This window comes from Octopus bimaculoides, chromosome 7 (genome assembly GCF_046866305.1).
Source record: "Octopus bimaculoides isolate indiv1 chromosome 7, ASM4686630v1, whole genome shotgun sequence".
Taxonomy (NCBI): Eukaryota; Metazoa; Mollusca; class Cephalopoda; order Octopoda; family Octopodidae; genus Octopus; species Octopus bimaculoides.
The window spans coordinates 67,773,989-67,795,024 of NC_142934.1; positions in this window are offsets into that span (position 1 = coordinate 67,773,989).

The window sequence follows — 21,036 nt, forward strand, 5'->3', positions numbered from 1 at the left end:
AGTGACGAATTCTTATCGTCAGAAATGAATCACCTGTTTATTTATCTATCTGTTTATTCATTTACTTATATTTGGGATAAATGTGAAGAGGTTGGCATCATATGTATATATATATATATATATATATATATATATATATATATATATATATATATATATATATATATATATACAAACATAATACACACATACAGCCGTGGGTTATGCGGTAAGAAGTTGGTTCCCAACCACTTCACTCCGGGTTGAGGCCTATTATGTAGCAACTTGGGCTGATGATTTCTACTATAGCCTAGCCCCGGGCCGAGAGGATTTGGTATATATATATATATATATATATATATATATATATATATATATATATATATATATATATATATATATCCATTTGAAATTTACAGAAAAAACAAAAGACAAAGACAGGTGTATAAACAACAAACACGTGTATTAGTTTAACGCCCGGGAAGGTGAGAAAGTCTTTTACGTTTCGAGACTACACTCTTCAACAGAAAGGAACACGAGGAAATAAAAACAGAGAGAGAATAAAAAAAATTAAGAGCTTGCGGTCAATCACGATGGCTGGCTGGACAAAGGTAGTTAGATAGAACTAGGAAGAAGGGGAGATAATAAAGTATTGGTGATCCCAAAACGAAGGTGCGGGTGCGTGTGTCTGTGGCAGTGTTTAAGCGTGGAAAGGAGCTGTGACTTTGACGTGTAGATGAGTGCGTGTGAGAGTGTGTGCGAATGTAATGTGAGGGTGTGTGAATGATGGTGTGGGTGTGTGGTTGATGGCGTGGATGCTGGGAAGTGGTCAGTGCTAGTGTTCGCATCTTCGTTTAGGATTACCAGTAATTATTATTTCCTCTTCTTCCTAGTTCTAGCTACCTTTGTCCAACCAGTCGCCATGGTTGACCGCTAAATCAACAATTTTTTTAAAAACTCCGTTTCTGGTTATTTCCTCTGTTTAGTTCCCTTCTGTTGAAGAGCGTAGGCTCGAAACATAAAATACTTTCTGACCTTCCCAAGCATCAAACTAATGCCCATGCTTGTTGTTTATACACCTATCTTCGTCTTTTGCTTTTCTGTAAATTTCACTATATATATATATATATATATATATATATATATATATATATATATATATATATATATATATATATATATATATGTATATGTGTGTGTGTGCGTGTGTGCGTATGTGTGTATGTGTGTGTGAAGGTGCCATGGCCCAGTGGTTAGGGCAGTGGACTCGTGGTCAAGGGTCGCGTTTCGATTCCCACACCGGGCGTTGTGAGGGTTTATTGAGCGAAAACACTTAAAGCTCCACTAGGCTCCGTCGGGGAGTCGTGCCGAACCCTGCTGTACTCTTTCACCACAACTTTCTCTCACTCTTTTTTTTTCCTGTTTCTGTTGTACCTGTATTTCAAAGGACTAGCCTTGTCACACTCTGTCACGCTCAATGTCACCCAGAACTACATTAAGGCTACACGTGTCTGTGGAGTGCTCAGTTACTTGAACGTTAATTTTACGAGCAGGCTGTTCTGTTGATTGAATCAACTGGAACCGTCATCGTCGTAACCGACGGAATGCCGTAGTGTATATATATATATATATATATATATATATATATATATATATATATATATATATATATATATATATATATATATATATTCCTACACATATGTAGGTAATAATGTTTCTTTTTATGTTCACTTTCAATAAAAACAATTGTACAATGATTTGAAGTATTACACTATAATATTGTAGAGAATAAATTTATTATACTTATACAAAAACGCTGTTGTCAGAAACTTCGAAGTTTATATAGTTGGTGAGTTATTTGTTTGAATATATTTCATTTGGTTACACCACGCATCATAATTCTATTCATTGATAAACAGACAAATATTTTTTACAATATTCGTTTGTACTCAGCACTTTGCTTATACCTTGGTGTGACTATTGTCATAAAATTAGTAATATATGTAGAGCGTGTTTGCATCTGTTTGAGAGGAAACCATTCAATGGAAATATATCTCTACGAAAGGTAGAACATGGAAACACAATAAAACATTAATACGACATATAGGAAAGAAAGTCAATCACTATTGTGTGTACACAAAGAAAACAGAAGCATATTCTATATATGCAGATGCTTTGCTTTCATGCATCAGGACATTTATCGCATTAAATATGGAGGCCAAATAAGAATTATGAATGCGTACACATTTCTTCACGTGAGCCAGTTAAGATGTATGTATGTATGTATGTATGTATGTATGTCATTGTTTAGTTTTATTTCAAGATCTCTTGCCAATACAGAAAGAAGCGGTTTCTAACTAAGATCTAAGGCTCCTTCATTGGAATTTCAACCTCAACAACAGGGTATTTTTGCATGTATTTTTGTATGTTCCACCATTGGATATATAGCACTTGGCAGAGTAGAATTGTCCAGAATTCAAGTATGTGCCTGATATGAGCTTTTGTACCTGACTTTCCATATTCGCCATCTCAGACCGCAGTTTTGCGAGCTACATGATTCACCAACATTGAATACATATGTAGGAGGTTTGGTTACTCTGAGCTGAATACATCACTCGCAAGACGGAAAGTTTACAAGCAGATTAGCGCACTAGTTAAACGGACATTGATTAGAGTCAGTCCCGCTAAATAATAACTTAACAGTAGAGACGATAAGAAACAGCTTAAAATAGCGATAGATAACAATAGCTCAGGAGAAAAGTGTTGTACTGGAGCTTAGAATCAGCGATGAGAACTAACATAGCAAGTAGTTACCTAGTGCTAAGAATGGCTCTCAGTCATTTCTACAACGAGAAGCATCAACAAAATCTTTGTTGACACTGTGTAGATGCCTGGTCTTTGGATATATCGATGGACGTTTATGTCTATATCAAAGGCTTGTTGCAGTTCACAGCAGATGAGTTACAATATTGCAATTCATCAGTGCCAAATAGTTTCATGTAAATGGTTGGGATAGAGGCAATTTGTTTGACTGCAATAATGTTCCATTCGAAACTACCGGTAGTTTCTTATTCACATGAAACCATGAACGCATAATTTTCGTCAAACTGTTCTCGAACAACTCCGCGCTTGATGTCAGTAGTGTTGCCAGCTTAGCGTAGCTTTGAATGTTGCCTAAAAGACAATCCAACAAAACCACCATCTCATGCGACATATCATATAGAGGTGTAGCAACAAACCTGACATAGGGGTGAACTAGGTCTAATTTAAGCGTCTTGACTGTGTAAGGTAAATTAGCTGACATCTGTATATGTATAAAAGCCGAGATGTGTATGTGTGTGTGTGTCCGTGAATATAATTTATGCACGTCCACAAATTAGTACGCATGTCGCTCCAAATTTAGGAAGACATTTGTCATGACCCTATCTGCGTTTTCGTCAACTTTTTCTCTTAGAGACATCCGCGTATAGCTGTAAAATCGATAAACTTTTACCAATTTTGAAGTTTGTTGACATGGCGAAGTCAAATCTGTGCGTACGCGCGTGAAGGAGAGAGAGAAACAGAAAGAGAGAGAGAGAGAGAGAGAGAGAGTGAGAGAGAGAGAGAGAGCGAAAGAAAGAAAGAAATAGTGTGTTTGTGACAAGGGGAAATACAGAGTGTTTGCTAGCGTCTAACAAAAACAAAAGTCAACAAAAAGTGAGAAAGGGAAACAAAAAGCAAAGAAAATGTTTCGAACGAAGATTGATTTTGTTTGCCAACGTCTAACAAAAGAAAAAAAGAACGAAAAAGTGGAAGAGGGAGACAAAGCGTATTACGAAAGAAAATGGAGGTAAGGAAGTCAGAATAAGTGTAAAATATAAAATGCATTTTTTTTTCTTAAACATGAGATATAGTTTAAAATATAAGATGTTTTTGAAAGACACTATATTCTATAATGAGATTATATATACATTCTCACACAACAATTAAAATATATTTATTTTAAATCATTTATTTATTTTAAATCATTTATTTATTTTAAATCGTTCATCTTTCTCTCCCCTCTCACTCTCACACACACGCACATATACTACTTTGGGCGCGAAAGAGTTTTGTTTATATTTTACAACTATGAAACAAAAAGGTAGGTAACAATTTGTCAGTCACCCCACCAACCAGGTTTTCGGACCACAAAAAGGGTTTGGTAATGTTTCACATTAACACCCGCACGATTTCCACTAGGGTGTTACGGTTAGGGTTTTAGGGTTAGGGTTAAGGTTTTACGGTTACGATTAGGGTTACGGTTAAGGTTAGTGTTAGGGTTAGTGTTAGGGTTAGGATTAGGGTTGGTGTTAGGGTTACGGTTTTAGGGTCAGGGTTAGGGTTAGGGTAAGGGTTAGAGCTAACCTAGAAGGGAGAGGCCCCTTATTTTTGGTTAATGCTGTTGGTAAGTTTTCCTAAGTTACTCCAATCCAGATCTCCAATCCAAACCTTCAGATCAATCTTCTCCTATGCAGACCTCTAATGCAACATTTAAAAAAAAACAGTCAATGAGTGAAAATAACCAATAAACTGATTCCTTATGGGATTTCCCAATCAAATTGCCAGCAAACCATTTTCAGCCAAACCAATTTCAACGGATTTCGGTCAAATCTGATGTCGATGTTACTTATTTTGGTTTAAAATAAAGCACTTGATCACTTAATAATCCTAGCTAAATTCCGGGCAGCGCCGGGCTATACTGCTAGTCTGTCAATAAAGCTAAACGTTTTAATGGAAATTCTGCTCAGACGGGGACTAATCTGTTTACTTTTGGGATACACAAATAGATAACCTGTTTGTCATAGCGTAGGCTGCTGCTAATGCGAGGTGGTCATTGTCATATTAAAGAAATACAAATTGGAAAAAGGAGTACATATTAACCAGAATTCTTCTATTGACAAGTAATTCAATCCTGCAGAATCAGCTTCCGACTCTCTGAGTCGTGGGTCGCTTAGTGACATATTTTTCAAGGTTCTTGGGCGATAAGTATACATGTGTGCTCTTGTGCTCCTTCGTTTCTTTCTTTCTTTCTTTCTTTCTTTCTTTCTTTTTTTCTTTCTTTCTTTCTTTCTGTCTTTCTTTTGCCTTTCTTTCTGTCTTTCTGCCTTTCTTTAGTTCTTTTTTTCTATATATGTACGGACACATACACACATACGCATATATATGTATATAAGTTACTAAATCAAGGAGGGTTGACTCAAAGGGAGATAAATCTGTTGCTTTGAGTGGATGTTTATGAGTCTTTAAAGCCATAACCTCCCATGCTAATGGGTGTTAGTGTACCATCAAAAACGTAAGGCCTTCTATTTCATCCGTCTCACAAGCTCTTCAATTTTTCTTCTAGAACAATCCTAAGATATAGACTATTCAGTGATGTAGGTATATTCCATGTTGTGTATCATATTGCGAATGAGTAACTCAAGTACATACATAAGCAGTCCTGTCACATCTTATAGCATTTACAGTGCTAATAGCCAACGTGTGTAATACGACATCTAATCGTTCCTCTTCTAAGCATATATTTGATAAAGCAGCCGCCTACTTTAATAATGCCTCAGCTAACAGCGGCTTCAAAGATGAGGTATCATAGAACCGTTAAATTAGAAATATGAAATCCAATGATAAGACTAGTATAGACAAAAAATTAGATAACCATTTTCCTAGTAAGCCATAAACACAGGTATCTTTGGAGTAGACGTTCGGTAAGAATTCGATACAGCTGGTGCTCCAATATGAAGAACATTATCATTCGCAAGTCACATAAACAGCTTATTCGTATATATAAAAATAAGTAAATAAATAAATATATGTATATATATATATATATATATATATATATATATATATATATATATTTATTTATGTGTTTCAGCCAAGTGGCTGCGGTCATGCTGGTGCACCACCATGAAATATGGGAGAATATACGAAAAAACAACAACAGACGAGGACAGGTGGTGTAAATAACAAAAGGATGTATTAGTATGACGCTCGGGAATACGGAAAGTCTTTGACGTTTCGAGCTACGCTCTTCAACAGAAAGAATACGTAGACAAGGAGAAAAACACGGAGAAAACAACAATTCAGAAAAAAATATATATATATATATATGTATGTATGTATATATATATGCGAATGGTTTTGTTATACGGCGCCGGGTTTTACAATCCTGTAAATAATAATAATAATGGTATTTATATAAGCCTAAAGCTTATAGCGATTACCGTGCCATGACTAAGAAAAATAGTCTAATGATGGCACCTACAAGCCCTCAACAGAAAAAAAGAAAGCTTTCCTATCCGCTGGGACTCAAGCCTACATCCCTTCGTTAATGCAACTAAGCGTGTTACCATTACACTAACGAATTAGCCTCCCTAACTCGCCGAGTTTCCCAGCAACGGAGTTTTGGTTCGTGTTTTTTTTTCTTTTCCAGGTTATTTCGCTCTCAACGAATGTGACATCGAAATCACGCATAAACGGCTCCTTTCATCAGAAAAGGAAATATTTGGTTGCTATTTCTTGCACGCCCTACTATCACGTAACAGGTATTTCGGGTCCTTTATCGCAAATAGTTGTTACGTGGTTGCAGAGCGTGCTAGAAATAGCAGCCAAATCTTTGGAGGTGAGATACGTTGAATGCACTCGGAAAAAAAACCTGAGGTTGTTACGAGCTGGTCGTTTACGAAATATTTACTGTATTTTTAAAGTCATTTTCACTTTAAAATATTTTTTAAAATATGTCAAAAAAATACAGTTATATATTTAAGAGATGAGGAATCATATACATTATTTACATTATTTACATTTGACCGTTATTTGTCCTCATCTTGTTTGTTGTTAACACAACATTTCGGTTGATATACCCTCCATCCTTCAGGTGTCTTGGGGGAAATTTCGAACCTGGGTTCTAGTTCCTAAGGTATTTTTCGATGTCATTATTATTATTATTATTGTTATTATTATTATTATTATTATTATTATTATTATTATTATTATTATTATTATTATTATTATTATTGTTATTAATCAGGTCACTGCCTGGGATCGAACGCAGAATCATGGGTTAGTAGCCTGCGCTCTTAACCACTACGCCATATGCCCACGGGTATATGGCGATTTGCCCCCCCCTCTCTCTCTCTCCCTCTCTCTCTCTCTCTCTCTCTCTCTCTCTCTCTCTCTCTATCTATCTATCTATCTATGGACACACATATACCATATGTATTATGTGTGTGTTTGTATCTAGGCAGCTAGCTATTTCTCTGTGTATTTCTGTTTCATTTTTCTATGTATATATGTAACTCTCTACGTTTATATGTAACTCTGGTTTGTTTTTTAAGTATAACATAATTGTACATACACAAATACAGAAATTAATTCAATGGTATCTTTTACTATATTCACATGGTTAGCTGCATCGCATGTTATGTATGCGTGTACTGTAAATACAATATAAATTCAATAACGTGCTTATTATAAAAATACCTCAGACGTTAGTTAATGCTGTTTGGTTAGTCGGGAATTAAATTCAGAGACAGAGTCGAATGTTTTCACAATGAAAGGAATACTGATATGACGCATGTGTATGCAGCATTATTATCCTTTAGTTTTAAATAAGTGTATCTTTAAAGATTACTTGTATAACTGTCTAAGAATAATAGTGTTTGACTGCTCATACTCAACGTCGATAGTAATCTGCAGAGTTATTAGTAGGTTGGTTAATATCACTCACATTTACGCTTAGTGAGAGCATCCATGAATGTCTAGGCAGACGTGTTACTTGCATACATCGTATCCGTTACAGATTACTGCTTAACAGTTGTGGCTATAGGGAGTTTATACCTGATCAGATGAAAGTATTAGCTCTCTTAATTCTTGTAAAGCAACCCATCTTTCGCCGAACTGAACTGAAGATATTTATGCTGGAGGTCTTCTGTCCTACAAAATTCTAACAACTTCAGAAATCAATTGCCTAACATGGTTATAGTATGAGTATTATTGGGTCAGGTGGAAGCATTTCCGCACCAGAGGCTGAAGTGCTGTACTTTGGGCGGTCCGAAGTTGATGTTCATCAAAATTAGTGATTAAGAAAATGAGTTCTCTCCTCATCATTATAGCTATGATTTTAATTTATAAAACACTCTTGGCTAACTACATTAAGTATATTTTCACTTACTTTTACTATGTAATTTTTCCTTTACTAACGTCTCTCTTCATTTCCCCAGAGATTTAATTCTAACCTATCACTGTATTAACATTTCATTTAGAATGATGATATCTAGCAAAGCTGAAACAAATCAGGAGTTAGTACCTAAATCCCAGAGTCATATTCTAACGTCTTAAAATAGAAAATTATTGTTGGTCTATTGGAGATCTATATATAAAAAAGAAGCATCGGGTGGTAACTTTTGGATTTTCTTTGATCATAATTCGATCTAGATTATACCGACTTAGGATTAAACATACCAACAATACAACCGCTGACAAAAGCCATAAAGCAGAAATGCACACTTACTCATCCACAATTTCTTATATACTGTTATACCCACAAAGAAAAAAGAAAATATTTATTTAAAATAAAATGGTATTTCTGATCATGCATGCACATGCGCATCATCAGTATTCTTTTGGTGCAGATTTAAGTCAAACGTTTCTATAAATGAAGTTTGCTGATTATCCAAACGGCAATAACGAACATTTGAATTGTGTTTATACTAAGCACGTTATTGCATTTATATTTGCATATCTTTGCATACATTCACATACAAGACATGTAACGTGACTATCTTTCCAGTAAACGGATGTTAGATACCGATGCATTAAAGTATATATTTATTTATGTATATATAATTATATTAGGCATAGGGAGGGAAAAGCCGAGGCACATGTATTGATCTGTAAAGATTGTGGAAGGGAAAATGGAGAAAGAAACACTGAGAGATAATAAGATATAAGTAAAGATACAAAGAAAGTATCACATGCACTCAAGTTTGAGTGTGTTTGTGTCTTAGTGTGGGGCGTGACTGTATGTGTAAGTCTGTATGAATCTATGTATTCATCTGTGTAGGTTCTTTGATATACATACGTACACATAAACACACATGCACACATCCTCACACCTGCATGACGAAAATGCATTCTGATTTAGGAAAATGCAAGTAATTTTATGGAGTGATGCATTAGACTATACTATAAATACCAGTACTTAATATGTACTTCATTTTATCGACTTCGAAGGACAACAGCATAACTTAACTTGGAGCGAATTCAAACCAGAATGAAAGAGCCGCGAAAAGTACTGCGTGATGTTTTATCCAAACCTCAAGCTCATTCGATCCGCTGGTCAAGCACCCTATTTACATACATGCCTCCCTAATATATGTATATATATATATTTCTGTGTGTGTGTGTGTGTGTGTGTGTGTGTGTGTGTGTGTGTTATGTGTGTGTGTGTGTGTGTGTTGGGGGTATGTATGTCTCTGTGGTGATTGCGCGCACGTAGATAGATAGATAGTTAGACACATGTTATTCTTATTTTACAAACGAGAGCAAATGGTTTACTCTGTTGATGTTTGCCGTTTCCTGGTAGATTTTTTTTTTACCAATAAACATGTTTATAAGTTTCTAGAGGACTGATGTTCTGTGGAGAAAGATCTGGTAACAATACTTGGTGTGTTACCGGGGGATTTCGGTGCATATAAAATGACAAGAGTCAGTAAGATTTGTAAGTCGACGTGTGTAAGTGGATGAGGTACTTAACCAGCCAGCCAGGTCGTCGCAACAAAGGTCATTACAACAGTGAGAACAAACAGTGAGAATAGGCAGTTCCCATGTAAGCCAGAGACTAGAGCGTACCTTGTCTCCGGTCAGGGAACAGCTTATTTTCTGCTTTCCGTCCAATGGCAATAAAAGCCATTAGTATCGCAGCGATATCTCTTGGATATTTTCATACACCATATTTCCATTTATCCGGCAGCATTCTGCTATATTTGGTTTTAGAAAGGTTGTTTAATCAGCAGTAGTAGTAAATGTAGTAACAACAGTATATTCAGCTCACAGATCATTATATTAATTTACCTATTTCATATAAACTGTACATTTTATCTCAGTTTTAAATCTAGTCCTGTAACAAATTATGAACACACAAGGAAGCATTTCAGTCGCTGAATTTCATTTCACTTTTTGTAAACGCAGGTGGAAAAGGTTTACGCCATTAAAACTTCATAGTTATTTTCCCTCGCTATATCTTTTGTACTTTGCCGAACAAAAGCTATATTTTTATAATTCCGTGGTGTAACTATGACATGAAATTAGACAAATGGAAACTCTAAATTAAAACTCATTTGCCCATGTGATGTACTTCTTATTTTAAAATAGTTGATTTTACTATTTTAAAACCCACTTATTTTTATCTATCATTCGCTTACGTCCCTAAGCAATGAAATTATTAGTATTCAAAGTCGATATTTTATAGCTTTTAAAGCCGAGAATATGTTTCACGTTAAAATAAACGACGAAATACAGGACGTATCGCTAAAAATATATCGAGATTTTTATCGATGTAATTTAAAACTCTCTTATGTTTTGTATCATCCACCTATTTCCCTAAGCGGTGAAATATTTCTTAAGATTCAAAGTCGACATTGCATAATTTGAAGCTGAGAATGGCTCACGTTAAAATAACCGGATGAATACTGGGCTTATTGATAGAAATTTGATTAAAAATATTGCAATCGATAGATTAAGTATCATAGTAACCATTAAGCTATTTCTTTTTCATGTAGTAGTAGCAGACCTTGAGAAATATTCCCCTGGTCCTTCTATAAAAAGACGCAACTGTTAGTGAAATTGTGCAACCCTTTCTACTATGGAGACAAGGCCTGAAATTTGGTGGGAAGAGAGTTAGTCGATTACATCGACACCAGTGCATAACTGGAACTTATTCAATCAACCCCGAAAGGATGAAAGGAAAAATCGACATCGGCGGAATTTGAACTCAGAATATATAGAACATTCTGCCCGGCGTGCTAACGATTTTGCTAGCTCACCGCCTTAAAATTCTTTTCTACTCTAGGCACAAGGCCCGAAATTTTGGGGGAGGAGGCTAGCCGATTAGATCGACCGAAGTGTGCAACTGGTACTTAATTTATCGACCCCGAAAGGATGAAAGGCAAAGTCTACCTCGGCGGAATTTGAACTCTGAACGTAAAGACAGACGAAATACCGCTAAGCATTTCGTCCTGCGAACTAACGTTTCTGCCATCTCACCATCTTAAAATTGCGCAAGCATAATATGTCTGTTTGATTTGTAGTGAGTTTGTCAGGCTTTTTTGTCTTTTGCTAACTTCAGTCATTGGACGGCGGCCATGTTGGAGCATTGTGACGAAGGAAATCTACCCAACTGTTTAGTTTTTAAGCCTAGCATTTACTCAATCGGTCTTTATTCGATCCGCTACGTCGTATAGACGTAAACAAAGCAAAATCCAGCTCTCAAGTGGAGAACAAACAGAAAGACAAAGAGGAATATACATAATCATATACCATATACACGCGCACGCGCGCACACACGGACATACAAACACACAGTGGTTATACTAGAAGACACTCGCCCAAGATGCCACGCAGTTGGACTGAATCCACAACCATACTATTGAGAAGCAAATTTCTTACTACACAGAACCTTAGAATCTTAAATTAAAATATGGAAAAAAGCATTATTAGTTGATGATGAATGATCCAGAGGGTAAAATGTACCCTCCACTTCCGGTAACTATTGAATGTGAAAATAAGTGATATAGCAATAAAACATTATAAACAGTTTATTAGAGGTTCTCAGTTGTCTTTGCCTTGTTTTTATTGCTCTTCAGTCACACGTCTCATCTAATCAAAGAGGTTGCTAATCAAAGGCATTCCAGAAGTGGTAACGTTTACAGTCATAAGGTCGTGGATTCGATTCCTGGACAGGTTGGTTCGTTGAGAAAAGTGCTTTATTTCCCGTTGTTCAAGTTTATGTAGCTGAAAATGAATACTATCCGAGTCCTACTAGAACACTTTCACTTTCCAGCTCTCACATTCTCGATGTTCCTCAGATTCATGTGTTTATGTTCACTTGCAACTATATAGATAACTAAAACAATTAGCAAAAGTACAGGCTACAAGGTCATACAAGCTTGCCAGTGACGACTACTTCTTCTCAACTCTATACAACCACTGTCCCATTCCATTTACAATCGGTGGGATACAGAGAGAGTTTAACTAGCAAGCCCAACGACCACCTAGACAGTTTTGTGTTGTTTAGTTCGACTTAACATTAGCTTCTTTTCCGAATAAAAAGAAAGGATAATATCTTAGTTTTATTCTGTTGTGTCTAGGGAGAGTCATTTTCTTTTTGTGCCATATAATTTGACAACCTTTTCATGAAAAGGTTGCAAGACGCAACAAAAATTTTAGGAAAATAAAAATAAGAGATAAGTGGGAATTTTAGCGGTGAGTGTGTTAAATTATAAGGCACAAAAAGAAAATGACTCTCCGCAGACACAACAGAATATGCTTCAACACACAAACTCACATAAAGAATCTTGCAAACCAAATCCCAAAACTAAATCTTAGTTTTAGTTATCCACTTTGATCTATTACTTGTTGAATAAATTTATGTATTTATATTTCTACATATTCATAAGTTGATTATACTGTTCATAAGTTGATTATACTGCTTATATAGGTTACAAGTTCACGTGTACACGTACACACTATACACACACGTACACACTAATATATGAACATATTTGTGTATGTTTAAAGACTTTGGTGGGCACAAAAATAAGAAAAGAGTATTGTCAGTACTGAAAGTAGAGCTATATATTATATCTTAACAAATCGTTATTTCGTGTGCCTCGAAATAGAAAGTTGGTGTTTCAAATACATCCAGTCGAGATACTTGGATATCTGTACTGGGTCATATTGGATAAGACTAAAAGAAAAAAAAACTTATTCAGTGACTTAACTGTTGACAAAAAGATAAATAAAAAGATAAGAAAAGAAGAGTAAAGGAAAAACGAAAAGGAAGTTGAGAACGATGTAGAAGAAGAGATCCAGCGTAAAAATGTATATTCAAAATAATAAAATATATAATAAATATAGCAGGTATATATAAAAAAAAGACAGAATGTGACAAAGATAATTAGGAATACATGAACGAAAAAGGAAAAGAAAATTTTGTGAATTGACGTAGAAAAATGAAATTGAAGGAAAGGTAAGAAGTATAAAAGGAACGAAGTGAAATTTTCGAAACTTGAAACCAAATATGGGTGGGCTACATGTCCACGTGGGTAAATGAAATGATATAGAAATATATATTTCAAATATCTAAATTTTTCATTGTTTGGAAACGATGATGCGTGTTACAATGTGAATAAAAACCCATAATTACTCAAAGAGAATCGAAAGTGGTCATTAGGATATAAATAAATAACAGTAAATATTTGAACGCATAACTACACAAACGTAATAATACAAATCTTTTATTTAATAAGTGATCTAGAAATGAAATGGAAATCTTGTGTTTACAATGCAAGATTCAAGAGGTCCGCGTTCATACTTGCACATAGCTATTTGCTCTACAAAACCCCATTAATTTAAATACGGTCGAAGATGATTCTTTGAAATGAAAATTTTCGGATTAAGGATTTTCAACGTACTTGTGGAAAACCTTTTCTCTGAATGTTTGAAAGGAAAAAAAATAGGTTGTTAAAAGCTCATCATGAATTTGTTTTCAGTAAAGCCGGTTAAACGGAGCGCTATTGCTATGGTTTAAATGGTATTTTCTACTAATACTTTCGAAACGCAAGTACCATCAAGACGGTAACTATTTGAAACACTATAATTAGAATTTGAGGTTCAGACATATTATTATTGATGCTAACAACTCCTACTTAAATTGAAATTAATAATTAAATAAACAAAATAAATTAATCGTTAAAGAGTTTCTGATAAATACAGGGTTAAATACAATTTTCTATCAAATATATTAAAGTTGGTGATAATACTGTTAAATTGTAGATTAAAAATACTGCCTGTGTTGGTGCCAGACTCATACAAATGTCTAATGTTTTAAAAGCACAATTAATTGAACATTGTCATTGTGAAGTAATTGTCGATGATTTCAAAACAGTTTGTTACATTTACTCATTTAATTTCACGAAGGTTTGTCTTCTTTGCTCTTTCGACAGACGATACCTCTCTCTCAAATTTTCTCTATACTATAAAGTCTTTTCTCTCTTTTCCCTTTCTTAACAACGCACTCACAATCTCACTTACTAATTCATTCTACAATCTCTGACTATTTTCATTTCTTATCCTTTATTTAGCGATTTCTCACAGAATTTGCCATCGCGTTATTTTCTCCATAACACCATACCATACCATACCAATTATATTTAAACCTTATTTCTGAAGATTGAATGAAGAAACACTAGGAAAATACTGTTCCTGCCTTTGTTCAAATTTACTATTTGTTTCCTCACTTGTATCCTACCACTGTTATACAACACTTTATAACTATTGCTTCTGTTCGCATCATTATATATATATATATATATATATATATACATATTCGGCGGCCTTCTTGCAGTTTTCGACAACCAAATCCACTCACAACGCTTTGACCAAAGTGCAACGCAGTCGGACTGAACCCGGAAGCATGCAGTTGGGAAGCAAGCTTGTTACCACACAGCCACTCTTGCGCCTGTATGTATGTATGTGTATATATATATATATATATATATATATATATATATATATATATATATATATATATATATATATATATATATATATATATATATATATATATATATATATATATATATATATATATATATATATATATATATATATATATATATATATATATATATATATATATATATATATATATATATATATATATATATATATATTCTGTAAAGGATGGTGGGTAAGGCCAAAACAATGCGAAGTAAATGCAAGGTAAACCACAAGAAAACAAATATGTGAATTAATGTAGACTTCCCTTGTATTCAATATTTCGGAGTTATGACCCATTTTAAAGAAATTAACGGATGTTGCTGATGCGAGTGTGTGTGAGCATGTATGAAGTGGACATGCGCGGAAAAGTGTTGCTATAGCAAGCAGCTAGCTTCCTGTAACTCTCTTCTATTATTGATCTTAGGTTTCTTTTGGTGTATGAGGGACTACTGCAACAAGTGTGTGAATCTGAGAGGAGAATATTGTGAATAATATAATTTTCTTTTACTCAAAGCCAGGAAATACATATACACATTTATGCACCCCTCTTTATTTCTTTCTTTCTTTCTTTCTTTCTTTCTTTCTTTGTTTGTTTGTTTGTTTGTTTGTTTGTTTGTTTCTTTCTTTTTTTGTCTCTTTCTCTGTCTCTCTCTATATATTATACACACGTGGTCATGCGCATATACACTCAGCCACACATACTCATGCCCACACACACACACACACAAACACACACACACAAACACACACACACAAACACACACACACACACACACTTATAAAATATATAAATTATAATTTATATGTCTCAGTTATTTTAATTCATTCAGTTAGTCCAGATAATATTACACCACTTGATATACTTCTAAACTCTCGTCCGAGAAAATATCCTTATGTGTTTTATGTGTGTATGACTAAAAGTCAATCTCTATTTGAGTATCACAGTCCTTGATCTCAATGTAAATATTATCTCTCTTGCTTGTATTAGAGAAGCATGGATACGGTTTAAATTTGTAGCGAACTAAATGTCAAATAATGTTAATATTTCGATTATTTCAATAATCTTCGGAAGATATGTCCAGCTTTTCATTCTTGAAACATAAAATAAGCACACAGTTGAAATAGATGACACTTAGAAGCAAAACTCTGGTTGGGGAAGTTTAATAAAGTTCTACAATACTACATAACGGGGATACTTACCAGAGATATGCTGAGTATATTGCTTGCTCTTCACTACCACTCTTCTACGTTTTGATGGGAATTTTTTAAATTCCTTTTACACTTCTCCATACAACGGTAAGCGCAAATTGAGAGTGATATTTTAGAGCTATAGAACACAAAATTCTATTTCAATTATTTCGAAAAGAAATAGTAATAAAATAGTATTACTAAAAATATAACAGATTAAACATGGCATATGATATCTTACTTCACCATTTGTGAATTTCCGATTAGAAGTTAGCAGAAAATTGTTTGCATTAACAAGACGTGTCCTATTTAGATACACTGTATCATTACGCTCAGTTACACTATCATTGGTTTGTTATGAAGATATCTCCTTATTGTGTAAAAGCTAACAATCATATCTTCAAATTATTATATAAGTGCCTACAGCTCAGATGACACCAGAAATACCGAATACTAGATATAAAGAAACAGCAAAACCAGACCACTGTGAAGAAATGTCATGTACATTGAACCGTCTGATAATTGAAGAAATTTGAAAGCCATCTTGATAATTGAAGCATTTCTATGAATCGTGATATTCCTAATCCTTCATCACTGTCAACCGCAGGCAAAATCCACGTTGGAGGAATTCTGTATGATTAATAATAAAATGCATTCAAAAACCCAGTACAAGATAATTTTCTTTCTAGCTTTAGACTAAAATGTTAGTTCGATTTCTTCCTAAACAAAGATTAAACAAAGTCTATTACTAGAGTTTCCCAGCGTAGATCTGTTGAGTAAAGTGAGTTACATTAACCAGAAGATATGTTTATTGGGTGATGTTTCCAAGTATTAACTCGTTTAATCATTTGTTTAATGTGTTACAAGGTGTAACCTGAGATGCGTTGAACACAGTCACTTTCAGGAATATTATGTATTCCAATGTATTCATTTCTTTTTAAAGTTATTAACATACTGCAGTACACTTTCTTATTAAGCCTTTTTTGCGAGAATGTCTATTCAGTTCTTAACTACTCAGGGTTTGATGTGAGAGTACAATTATTCAGTGGTATATTTATTCTTCGACTTGAATCTAACTATGTATAAAGTCTCCTTTGCGTTTGTAACGCAAGCAAAGTTGTTGCTGTTTGTAATTCAGACACGTTTCTACTGTTACTACTTCTTTGTTTCTATCGTGCACGCTTGCAGTTTGGTATCTCGAACTATGACTGTTCTTGTGAGTCTATGTATTCTCATGTATTCTATGTGAGTCTATGTATTCTCGTCGTATAATTTTTTTCTGTTTTATTTTCCTTTGAATTGCATTCATCTGTTTTTACAGTAGTTTACGTGTGTTCGAGACATATTTTTTGTAGAAGGTGGGGGCATATCAGTTGCTACTTCTTTTATAATTCTTCCTTCAGTAGAAAAAAAAATCATAGTCAATCAATTGTAAAAGAAAAAAAAAACAGCTCAGGACAGGCTTTTTTTCGTCACATTTATTGGAATAGACATCCACGTGGTCTGAAGTCCTCTGTTCGCAAAATAATCTAATAGAGAACGCTGTTGATCCAGAAAACTTGGTAAATGTCCAATTTAAGTGAAGCGGTCTCAAAGCACATCCTTTCAAGGTTACACAATAATAATATAAAAAAATAATCGTTATTACTAGGTTAGTATTGCACCTCCTCCCACTACCCCAAACCTTACTATGATCATTATCCTAATTATTGGTGCTGCTGTTACTTCATTTTCGAGAGAGTAGAAATACCAAACTAAATGTATCAGATAACACATAATTTAGAGATAATTCGATTTTCCTTTTGAAATAATTATCAGTAATCTCAAATACACACTAATATTCTAACATTTTAATGTTATTCACCGAGGGTATTTCAATTCTTCAGTCCCTATAGGGGCCCCATCATCATTTATGTTTAATCGAAAGTACGCGTTTTAGCATATATGTAATTTAATATGGTGTCGCTTATTTATAGGAATGAGAGAAAATGTGTATAAAAGAGAAGAGGTACGTTGTGCCTTCAGCAACAAGAAACGGAAAAGAAAGCATGTGGTTTCCTCTCCATTCATTTAAATAGTACATTGCTGCGTTTACTGTTATAAACGATAAGAAAAACCAACGGCACAGCCGCAATCCGTGACAAGACACCACCACTAGAATGTTAGTGCAAGCGGTGTTAAGGATGGCTGCGGAGACAATAGTGGTAAAAGTGTTTCGTGGCTATGAAAGCTAACACATCATTACTACCACCAGCACCACTCGGTTAGTATAGCCACTGGTAACATCAAAAATAGCATTAACAACAAGAGCAAATGCAACATCAACATGTTCCGATTTTTTTAGTCAGAGCCACCAGATTTTTTTATTTCGTTTTTACTGCCTTAGGCAGAGAAGAACAAGAAGCCTCCTATATTTTGTCATTGTCTTTCAAGACTGGTTAGAAGAGGGCAGGAAGTTGTCTTAAGTTTGAAGGTTTGACCCGCACCTTAGCATCAGAACGTGTCTTCCTAGTAAAGGTACCCCCAAAGCCATGTTCAATCGGGTGACGTGTTAGGTCACCCTCGAAAATACAACTAAAAATCGAATGAACGCAAGAAACGTAAGACAAATAGATATTATTATGACCTAGTTAAAGATTACATGTTGTTATGGTGGAGCTTATGAACAGAGGTAATGTAATGTAGTTATACAGAAAGAAGAAGAGTACAGGTTCGAGATCTAGTAACCTAATTTCTCTCACTCATGTATATAGAGCAGTGAAGTTAAGATTCGTCGCACAATTCTATACAATGAGGCACTCCATTGTTCTGTATAATCCTCATTTACACGAAATTGCAAGTGACTTCTCTTAACTGGTTATCAGCATTATGGAGGGAGATCAACACTCTCTCTTCAGCTTGATACAATTCTTTCTAAGTAAACTGCTCAAGATCAGCTTAGATATCGAGCTCCAGATCGAATTAGGAAACGGAAAAGATTTGCGACATGAGAAATCTCCAAAACGGCACCTATTTCACGTTATGATCGTTGGTAGATGTTTCAAGCACCCCATTGAAGAACCTTCTTCCCTCAGCAGAGGCTAAGGCAACCTAGAACCAAAACACTATAACATTAGCAATAGAAATATAATCGATATAACAACAAAGCAGTACTAATATGGTTTGCAAGAAGGATTGGAGCATGATCATGAATGGGTACATCTATCTCCGGTATGTAAGGCAGTTACTACAACAACAGTAACAACAACAAGGGCTTTTACTAAAGCCTAAATAACGATAGGAAAAACACTTCCAAGAAGAACGCTTCAAATACAAAAGGTAAACTAAACAGTAAAACCCCAAGAAAACAAACAAACAACAACATCTGCAACTACGATTACAATACCAAAAGTGTAGCAAATACGTCTTTACGGGAACGGTCGATTTACTAGTACTTGTTGAACAATATCGTTCCACTACAATACCTACCCTAGGTTACTGACTGTTGCTCGCCAAGTATTTATCACCTAGACGACATCAAAATAATAATAATAATGATAATAATAATAGTAATAATAATAATAATAATAATAATAATAATAATAATAATAATAATAATAATAATAATAATAATGATGATGATGATGATGATGATGATGATGATGATGATGATGATGATGATGATAATAATAATAATAATAATAATAATAATAATAATAATAATAATAATAATAATAATAATAATAATAATGCTTCCAAAACATGAGGAAACAAACGAACCAAAAAATTATCGACCCATAACTTGCTTAACAACAATGTATAAGACGCTAACATCTGTTCTAACTGAGTACACCAACAGTTTTTTAATAGAATGTAGCATATTCCCTAATGAGCAAAAGGGATGTAAACGTGGATCTTATGGTTGTAAAGATCAGCTACTTATCAATAAGATGATCTTAGAAGATTGTCACAAGCGAAACAAAAACTTGTCAATAGCCTGGATAGACTATAAAAAGGCCTTTGATAGCCTACCACATACCTGGATTAGGAAATGTCTGGAAATGTATAAAATAGCTCCTACTCTGCGAGACTTTTTATCTGTAAGTATGAGATCATGGAGAACCACACTGACATTGAACAATGACAATGAATCTCTAAATGCTGGAGATGTAAGAATTTTATGTAGCATTTTCCAGGGTGACTCACTATCACCACTCCTCTTCTGTCTAGCCTTAATACCTCTCTCAAAATTGCTCAATGATGCACAGTATGGTTATAAAATACTTGATAAAAATATGAATCATCTCATTTACATGGATGACTTAAAGCTCTTTGCAAAAAATGACCAACAACTCAAAGGCCTACTAGCGATTGTTAAACAATTCAGTGATGACATCAGGATGCAATTTGGCCTTGATAAATGTGCAAAAGCTACATTTATCAAAGGAAAAATGACAAAAACATCTAATGTGAATCCAGCAAAATGTCATAAAAGAGTTAGAACCAGCGGAGAGCTACAAATACCTAGGGGTGATTGAAGGAGACAATATCAAGCATTCAGTGATGAGGGAAAGGATCAGAAGAGTATGTAATCGCAGGGTGAGAGCAATACGTATGACAGAGCTGAACGCAAGAAACAGGATCGAAGCGATCAGTGCTCTAGCCATACCAGTCGTGACTTACAGTTTCAATATCGTTAACTGGTCAATTACTGAAACATGTAATGTTGACAGAAAAATACGAAAACTGTTGACAATGCATAGAATGCACCGCCCTAAGGCAGATATAGAACGTCTTTATCTGCCAAGAAAAGAGGGAGACCGTGGACTTCTACAGCTGGCATTAACAATGTAGGTAGCCACAATTGGCCTAGACACCTATCTGAAAAACCCTGAGGACTGGATGCTAAAAATTGTCTCAAAACATGAAAGCAAGAAAGCATCTTACTCAGTAACAAAACAGGCAAAGGAATATCTAAGTGAATTCCAATTGAAACAAATTCAAGAATTAGACGAACTAGAAACACCCGCAGAAAAAGCTAAGCGCTTGAAAACCCGTGCTAAAATTACTGCCTTAGATATTATGACT